Source organism: Peromyscus leucopus, chromosome 18 (genome assembly GCF_004664715.2).
Source record: "Peromyscus leucopus breed LL Stock chromosome 18, UCI_PerLeu_2.1, whole genome shotgun sequence".
Lineage (NCBI taxonomy): Eukaryota > Metazoa > Chordata > Mammalia > Rodentia > Cricetidae > Peromyscus > Peromyscus leucopus.
In genome coordinates this window covers 44,062,900-44,072,893 of record NC_051078.1, presented here as the reverse complement: position 1 = coordinate 44,072,893, position 9,994 = coordinate 44,062,900, and the positions used below count along the sequence as shown (strand labels likewise).

At 44.7% G+C, this 9,994-nt stretch overlaps 1 pseudogene; it reads left to right on the top strand.

Annotated features, from left to right (window-relative positions):
* Positions 1 to 9,125: 9,125 nt before the first annotated feature.
* On the top strand, positions 9,126 to 9,618 carry LOC114688636 (annotated as a pseudogene).
* Positions 9,619 to 9,994: the final 376 nt, after the last annotated feature.

Sequence of the window (9,994 nt, the reverse complement as noted above, 5' to 3'; positions counted from 1 at the left end):
GAAAGGGTAGACTGTACCCTGCTCTGTCAGACTTAGAGGAATCAGAGGGTTCCGAGTCAGAGGATTTGCAATCCATCATTGAACAGATGGATAAAATAACAATTAGAAAGAAAAAGAGAAAAACTCGAAAGGGGAACTTCCCCACCTACATGCTGTTCTATGCCAATAGCCCCACCACTGTATGGGAGTGGTGCATCCGGAAGCTCTTTTAGCCCGGACGTATGGAGAACAGTCAGAACTGAATTAAACCTAGCATGCCTGGTGTTTCAGGATCCTCAGGGGCAGAGATATCATGAACATTTAGATTTTAAGGTGATAAAATCTTTGGCCAAATCCGTGCAAACCTATGGGATCACAGCCTCTTTCACTGTAGCCCAGGTGGAGGCTTTGAACAGGCATTGCATGACACCCACGGATTCGAGGGGACTTGCACGAGCGTGTTTGAGTCCAGGCTAATATTTAGATTGGAAAGCTTTCCTGATAGAATTTGCTAATGAAGAGGCTGCAGCCAATCAGGCTGTGGAAAATGCCGCTTGGGACAGAGACATGCTGCTCGGACAGGGTCAATTCGCTAATCAACAAACGGTTACCCTGTTCAAGTTTATGAACAGATTAATAAAACTGGCATAAAAGCATGGAAGGCCTTGCCTAATAAGGGTGAAGTGAGTGGAAACCTTACAAATCTCTTAAAGGGAACTACAGAATCATTTCCGGACTTTGTTGCCCGAATGTTTGAGGCTGCAGGTAGAATCTTTGGAGACCTGGATGCGGCTATGCAGCTGATTAAGCAGCTAGTTTATGAACAATGTACAAAGGAATGCAAGGCTGCCATCACTCCTTATAAAAATAGAGGTTTAGAGGCGTGGATGAAGGTGTGTAGAGAGATCGGTGGGCCGTTAACTAATGCTGGCCTTGTAGCTGCTGTAGTTCAGTTGAACCAAGGCAAAAGAGGAAGTTCTAGCACTTCAGGTGCTTGCTTCTGGTGTGGCAAGTTAGGCCACTTGAAGCGTGAGTGCCCAAAGGAAGAGTCATAGATTCAGGAAGAGGACAACGCCCTTCACAACCTGGAGTATGTCCAAAGTGTAGAAAAGGAGAATATTGGGCAAACGAGTGTCGATCTATGAGGGACATAAATGGTCAACCATTAGTTCAAGGGCAATCAGGAATGCGTCCAAAAAATGGACAGCAGGGCCCCCACCCTCAGGGCCCACAAATATATGGGGCAGTCGAGAACCAGGACAAAGAATGGAACCAGGAACAATGGCCGACACTCCGGCATCCCAAGAACCCCGGAGAGCCACTGCGGGAGCAGCAGGATTGGACCTCCATGCCGCCACCAGACTCGTATTAACTCCTCAGATGGGGGTACAGCTGGTGGATACTGATTTTAAAGGACCTCTTGAGCCAGGCATGGTGGGTCTTTTGATAGGGCTGTCTTCTACAACCTTACGAGGTCTCAGAGTTCATCCTGGGGTAATTGATCCAGATTACACTGGAATTGTGAAGATCATGGTTCAGTCCCCAAGATTTAGGCCATCTCCCCAGGTGATCAAATTGCCCAGTTACTAATTTTACCCAGCCTGCATGGCCGTTTTATGGTACAATCAAAAGAAAGAGGAGAAGGTGGTTTTGGATCCACAGGGACACATTTAACATTTCTGTCCCTAGATATGGAGCAGAAGCCAGCTTTAGAACTCATTATTGACAATGGGTTTTAGATTAAGTAATGACTATTCTCTAGCTTCAGTCAAAATAATGAGTAATATGGGATATCATCCTAACTATGGATTGGGGAAATTCTTGCAAGGCAGAAAATCTCCCATTCAGCCAAACCCTCGAGAACATCGACAGGGTTTGAGTTTTTCCTAGGGGCCACTGAGGAGGGTATCCCCATAACATGGAAGACAGAGGAGCCCGTTTGGGTTCCTCAGTGGCCACTCTCCTCTGAAAAGTTGTCAGCGGCAAAGCAACTAGTGAAAGGACAATTAGAAGAAGGACACATAAAACCTTCACTGTTGCCCTGGAATACTCCTATCTTTGTCATAAAAAAAGAAATCAGGAAAGTGGCGATTATTGCATGATCTGAGACCTATTAATGAACAAATGCAGATCATGGGTTCAGTTCAGAGGGGCGTGCCGCTTCTGTCCTCTTTGCCAGCCTTTTGGCCTATAATTGTAGTAAATATTAAGGATTGCTTTTTTTCTATACCATTGTTTAGTAAAGACAGTGTTAGATTTGCTTTTACCCTTCCTTCATGTAATCATGAAGAGCCTGATAAAAGATATGAATGGGTGGTCTTGCCACAGGGCAAGGCAAATAGACCAACTATGTGCCAACTTTATGTAGATAGAGCCATTGCCCCTATTCGACAAAGATATCCATCACTTCATTATATGGATATTTTGTTAGCAGCAAAACAAGAAAAGGTATTGGAACAGGCCTATGTTGATTTAACCCTACTATTAAAAGAGAAAGGACTGGTTATAGCACGAGAAAAGGTTCAAAGAAGTTCAGTGGTTGGCTATTTAGGTTCAAAGATTCAGGAAGAGAAAATACTCCCTCAGAAGGTGAGTTAAGAAAAGATCATCTACAAACCTTAAATGATTTTCAAAAGCTTTTGGGAGATATGAACTGGGTTCGAGGTTACTTAAAATTGCCAAATCATGAGTTGAACTGAAAGACCCACACTCCATTATGAGGACATGGGGCTTTGGGCCGATGAAATGCCCCCACCCCGGTCCCAATAACTTAGCCTAAGAAACGCCATTCTGAAGGAATCAGAAAAACAGGAGTTCACAGCTGTGGCCAGCCATCCGGCCTTGAGAGAGAGATAACTGTGGCCGGCGGACTTGGGAGAAAAACAGTTGAGTCAAATCAGGATATTTTATGGCTGGCCTCCTGGCCTTGAGGAATAAGCAGCTGGGCTGGAAAAACACCCACTATACCCTGGGCAAGGCAAAGTCAGCCACACATCAAACTTCTGAGAATTAAGAATACGACCCCAAGGTCACCCTGGCCTTCTTTGAAACAACCAATAAGAGCCCTGTAACTATGCTTCTCACTTCTGTAACCGCGCCTCTGCCCCTGGGATCCTATAAAAAGTTCCCCTTGCCCTAGGAAGGGGCGCAAGTCCTCTGAGAGACTTCGCCCCAGGTACGTGTGTATCTGAATAAACCCTCTTGCTGTTTGCATCTGATCCGTGGTTTCGGCATGCTCCTTGGGTTTGGGGTCTCTCCTGAGGGAAGATCTCCCCTGGGGGTCTTTCAGAACCTTTGTATAATATTTTAAATGGGAATTCAGCTTTAGATTCTCCTAGACAATTAACCCCTGAAGCAAGGTGGGCATTGGAAAAGGTAGAAATGGGCTTACAAAATGCATTTTTGCAAAGAGTTCAGGAAGGATAAGATATTGTTTCTTTGCATTCTCTCAACTTATATGCAGCCCACTGGATTGCTGTGGCAAGATGGTCCCTTATTGTGGATTTATCCTAAAATTTCACCTGTAAAATCCATAGGACATTATCCCACTGCGGTGGCTGTTCTTGCCCTTTCTGGTATTCAGCCATGTATACAGCATTTTGGGGTCTCCCCAACTATCCTTGTAATCCCATATTTAAGTTATCAAGTTCAGATATTATGTGCAACCATAGATGATTGGGCTATTTTAAAATGCAGTTTTCCTGGAAAATTAGATAATCATTTGCCTAAACATCCCTTATTAGGATTCTATAAGAATCATCCAGTAGTATTCCCAAAAGTTACCTCGTTCAAACACATTCAAGGAGCTCCCATTATATTTACAGATGGGTCAAAAATAGGTTGTGGCGTATATATGGTTGGTTCTCAGCAACCAGTCATGCATCAGTTTCAATCAGGAGCACCACAAATGGTTGAATTAAAAATAGTGATTGAGGTTTTTTTGTTTTGTTTTGTTTTGTTTTTTTGTTTTTGTTTTTCGAGACAGGGTTTCTCTTGTGTAGCTTTGCGCCTTTCCTGGAACTCACTTGGTAGCCCAGGCTGGCCTCAAACTCACAGAGATCCGCCTGGCTCTGCCTCCCAAGTGCTGGGATTAAAGGCGTGCGCCACCACCACCCGGCTTAGTGATTGAGGTTTTTAAAGCTTGCCCTTTTTCCTTTAATTTGATATCAGATTCCTTTTATGTGGTGAATGCCTTAAGAGTATTGGAAACTGCTGGAACTATAAAATCATCTAGCCCTGTTTGTTCCTTGTTTGCAGAATTACAACAATTGATTTGGCTAAGAAAGAATAGTTTTTATCCATCCCATATTAGAGCACATTCTGGACTGCCAGGACCTGTAAGTAAAGGCAATGATATTGTAGATCGTTGCACTCGACAGGAATGGATATTTTCCAACTCAGCTATCCACAAAGCTACAGAATTTCATAAAAATTTTCATGTTAATTCAAGAACTTTACAACAGAGGTTTTCCCTCTCTCGGGCAGATGCTCGACAGGTGGTCTTAAAATGCCCTCAATGTGTGATCTATCAACACCCACCTTGCCTGGGGGTTAACCCGCGAGGATTACTCCCTCTTAAGATTTGGCAGATGGATGTTATGCATATTCCAGAAATTGTACGACTTTAATATGTCCATGTCTCGATTGACACCTGCTCTGGGATTATTCATGCCTCACCTCTTTTGGGAGAAAAGGCGAGCAATATTATTGCCCATTGCCTAGAAGCATGGGCGGCCTGGGGAAACATCAACAACTCAAAATTGACAATGGATCTGCTTACACTGGGCACAAATTTAACTCCTTTTGCAACAAATGGATATTCAGCTGATCCATGGGTTGCCACACAATCCTCAGGGACAGGGTATTGTTGAGCGTGCTCACCGCACCCTCAAGGAATGCTTAGAAAAACAAAAAGGGGGAATAAGCCATGGCTGCACCCCAAAGGAAAGAATTTCCCTTGCCTTATTTACTATAAATTTTTTAAATCTGGATGCACAGAATCAGTCTGCAGCGGACAGACATCATGATCCTCATAGCTCCAGGAGAGCAATGGTGAAGTGGAAGGATGCGTTAACGGGCATCTAGCATGGACCTGATCCCGTGCTGACATGGGCACGAGGTTCTATTTGCGTTTTCACATAGGACCAACAAGATCCAATTTGGGTGCCAGAGTGACTAGTGCGGAAAGTGCAACAACAGCCTGAAGATGCGGGGGATGATCTTTCTGCTTCTCCTCATGAAGATGCAGCCGGGAATATTGGAAAAGAGATGGGGAATACTTTCCGTGTTCCCCAGGCCAATGCCAGTTCGCCATGATGCCAAGTTATTTCCCTGGCTATTTAGTAGCAATGAAAGCCTTGATGTTCCCTATCTTCCTTTAGAATTGGAAAAGGCCCCTTTAGGAGAGAATAGATCTTTTGATTTAGCCGGAAGCTTGTGCTTCCAGGTGGTTTTTAATCGTTCCAATACTTCTCCATGCATATTATTATATAACCAGACTGCAGGATGGTTTGATTTACCTGATGATTCTGGTGGGCCGTGTCATTCTGCTAATGCCACCTGGATATCGGGTTGGTGGCCTGCCAAGGGAAATAAAGGAGATCCTCCACGCCAGCCAAAGTGGGCTCCCTTTTGCTGGGGAATGAATTGGGGAGAGATTTGCCCTTGGATTGGATGCCAATCTCGCACTGTTAATTGGGGTGATTAAGAGTCAAAATTATTTTACCTTTTCACCTGGTATTAGTAAATAATTTAATGCTTCATATGCAGGAAAAATTTTAGTGATCAAAATCCTTTTCAAGATTATGTGTCCAATTCCTTCGATAATTGGCAATTTTGTGGCGTTAATGGCAGTTGCATGAATTTAGAGCCCATGGTCATGATTGCTGGTGGTCTACATAATGTCAGTCAATTCACCTGGAGTCAGTCCCGCCCATGGGGATTTGAAGGCCATGATTCTCCTAAGCTTTCTCCCTCCTCTGCCACAGAAGGAATTTCTGGCACTAATATAGGCTGTTCCGGGGAAGGACATACATCCCTTGTCAACGTAACTTATAGACCTACCCCTGTTTGTATATATTCTCCCTTTTTATTCACTGTAAGCAAAGAAGAACCCAGCTTATGAAAGAATGATACATGTTTTTATACTCAATGTTGGAATGTTACACAATTTAATTATGCCATTATTACTCACAAGCCCCGCTGGATACCTATACCTGTTGATGCACCCCATGCTATGATTTTGTTTAGACAAAAAAAGAGATTTTGGTATTACAGCCGCCATTGTTACAGCCATTTCTCTAGCTGCAGTTGGAGCTACTACTGCGGCTATTGCCATGGGTCATATGGTACAGACAGCCCAGACCCTCAATAATCTTTCTGCAAATGTGGTGCAAGCCCTGGATGTGCAGAAAAGCATTAATGCACAGTTGAGAGGAGGTCTTATGGTGGTCAATTAAAGGATTGATTTGGTGCAGGAACAAATTGACACCCTCTGGCAAATTGCTCAGCTTGGCTGTTAGTGGAAATATGCTGGGCTCTGCATGACTAGCATACAGTATCATAATTTTACCCATGCTGCCAATCTTTCTAAACAATTGTCCAGTTATCTTTTAGGAAATTGGACCGGGGAGTTTGACAACCTGATGGAACAGCTGAGAGTGGCTACTGTCACAGTGAATTTCAACCCGAGTGGAAGACAGATTGGCGGAAGGACTGTCTACATGGATCTCTAATGCCATGGATCATTTAAAGGAATGGGCGGGCCGGGTCTTTAGCAGGCCTTTTGGTGCTGGTCTCCCTGGCTTGTCTGTGGTGTATTTGCATGTGCTGGTATTCTAATTGTACTGAAATGTGATTTTGATTGTATATTAATAAATAAAGTTGCCCGGGGGTCAGAGCTATTAGAGCCATAGACAGAGTGTGGCGGTGGTGGCACATGCCTTTAATCCCATAGATCTCTGTGTTCAGGGATACAGCCAGCATTGGAGACATATGCCTTTAAGACCTAGGGGGCTGTACATTCAGACAGTGACGAGGCAGTCACGTGTTTAGGTTTACAACCAATGAGAAGGCAGAATGACTATGAAACGACTTACACACAGGAAATAGCTCTCTTTCGGGAAGCTGGGACCATCACAGGAGGAAGGGTGAGATTTTAGCTTTCTCTTTTACATTGTTTCTGTGTTTGTTATTTAATAAGACGGTTGGTTACATCTACATTTGCAGGATCAGGGCTTCTCAACAGCGAAGTGCAGCCGTAATCATACAAGCGATTACTGCCATAGAGGCAGGACAGTCCCCCCAGGCCTGGTTGGTCACTGTTAAGGATTAATTTGAAGTGCAGGATGCGAGGCTGGTGCACTGCACTCGGAATATACATTTCAAGTAGTTCTGAGAAGAGCATGTCTGATTGCATGTGGGTTGATAGCCCAGCTCCCACCTCTGTGAAAAGGGTATCGGATGGGTCTAGTGTTCTCTGGGTGAATAACACCTGGATAAGCACTAGTACATAGTGCCAGTTTTCAACAGAGATCAGACCTATACTCTTGCCTGCCTGTTCCAACCCCCATTGAGGCTTCAGCAATTGTCACCCCTACAAGGCAGGGCCAAGGGAGGCACCTGGAGACCCGAGATGTGGATGGGCAGCACTCTCTCTGTGCCTGGAATCTTGACTATGGAGGTTTACCAAGCAGAGCTCCAGCGAACAGCATTGGACTGCGATACACCTTCCCCACACCCCACGACCTACCTATCCCTTTTTTGTAAGTTACCCACTAAATAAATCTTCCTTTTAACTACGTGGAATGGCCTTAATAATTTCACCAATAAGCCTCTTTCAATTTCTCAGTTTGAGCTAATGTATGGAAGGCCACTTCTAACACCAGGAATTTCATCTAACCCTTCAACTGTTCTGCAAACCCTGTTAACTCTTCTTTTATGTTACCTAAGGTCTATTCTATGGAGCTATGCAGACTGTTTATTACCTCAGCCGTGTGACAATAACTGTCAATTCCAATCCACACTAGGGATCAGGTTCTTCTCTTCCCTCAAGGCCAGCGCCCTTCACCCCTTTCCCCTAAGTGGCAGGGACCCTTCAAGGTAATTCTTGTGACTCCCACAGCTGCTAAACTCGAGGGCTTTCCTCACTGGGTCCACCTGTCTCATCTAAAACCTTTTATCTCACCTCCATCCCAGAAAAATCTCTCCTCATATACAGTGAAACAAACAGGGCCTCTCACTCTCAAGCTCCAGAGGACATCAGGATCCACTGCCTTGTCACCAATTCCAGAGGAATAAGGTATCACCCCTTCTTTTCCCAACCAGGGCCACACAGAGCCAGAGGCAAAAAGGACCATCAAAAATATCCAGGCGGTAAGGAAAAATATAATACAACAATCTTTCATTGTTCAATACTCAGCAACTGATCACCTGTGTTACCTAATTGCTAAACTAATAAGGGAAACAGGTGTCTTAAATAAAGTACCTCTAATAAGGCTTGTCTCAGAAAAAAATTAATAAGAGTACTAAGGCCAGATCTACCTAAGATAAATGTCAACTCCAAAAATAAGACTCTTTTTTCTCTAAGCTTTTTCTATGTCAACAGTATCATGTCAAACAGAAGTTTCCCAGCCACAGCACGGATGGACACCTGAAGAACAAGGGGATGGCAAAACATCATTCCAGGACCTACCCACCATCATCCCAGGACATTACCAGCTACCCTCCCATTCCCCCGCAAAAAGCCAACTGTTGCCCACTATTCAGCTGGAATCAGTCTTTGAGAGAAATGTCGCCCCATACCCAGTCAACCACAATTTTCTTCTTTTTCAAAAGAGTCAGGGATGAAGGGCTCAAAATCCCCCCCCCACCATGGTTTGGCATGTTTCAAATGCCCGGGGAACCAGAACACTTCCTCCTAGCCAGTTCTAGCCATGTGATCTATGCGCATGCGTGAAGTAGTTTCTTCGACCTGTGCACGCCCAGGCTTTATAAGCTGGCGCCATATTCCCCGCTCTTTCTTCTTCTCTACACACGTCTCCCACAGGCCTGGGCACTCTGTCCCTTTAATCTTAATAAAACTACTATTAACGGATTCTGTCGTGTTTCGTGACATTACCTCGCACGGTAAGAGCGCTGTAAAATAACTAACACCTACAACCCGCAGGGACCCCACCATAGAGGACTCCTATCGGAAACAGGCGTTCACTGATGGGGAGACATGTCTGCTGGACATCTTGAACACAGCAGGTCAAGAGGAGTATAGTGCCATGTGGGACCAGAACATGCGCACACGGGAGGGTTTCCTCTGTGTGTCTGCCATCAACAACACCAAGTCCTTTAAAGACATCCATTAGTACAGGGAGCAGATCAATAATGTGAAGTACTCAGACGATGTGGCAATGGTGCTGGTGGGGAACAAATCTGACCAGGCTGCTTGTACTGTTGAGTCTCCATAAGCCCAGGACCTTGCCCGCAGCTATGGCATCCCCTATAATGAAACATCAGCCAAGACCCAACGGATTGTGGAGGATGCTTTGTACACACTAGTATGTGAGATTCAGCAGCAAACTGCAGAAGCTAAACGCTCCCAGTGAGCGTGGACCTGGCTGCACGAGCTGCAATTGTGTGCTATCCTGAAGGCAGATGGCAGTACTTCAGCTGGTGGTCGTTCTGCTCTTCCTGGCTCTGGCTGAATCTCAGAGGGACCCACATAAACCTCAGCAGGTGATCTGGACAGTGATCAGTGCTGACAATGGAAAGATCTTCAACAGAAACAGGAGTGAGACTGTTCCTGAAACCTGGTGTCCTGAGATTTTCTTGGATCTTTGTGACCTTTGTCCATGTGTCTATCAGTACAAATTCCTCTCTCATTTTTGGCTCTGCTCATTCAGGTGAGAAGGTTAAGGATGAGAAGAATCATTGTCTTCATGCTTTTGCTTACATGGGTGTGCTAAACTTCATAAATACTGATAACAGTCCTGCCTACAGCAGTGGGTGGGGGGATTTAAAATTC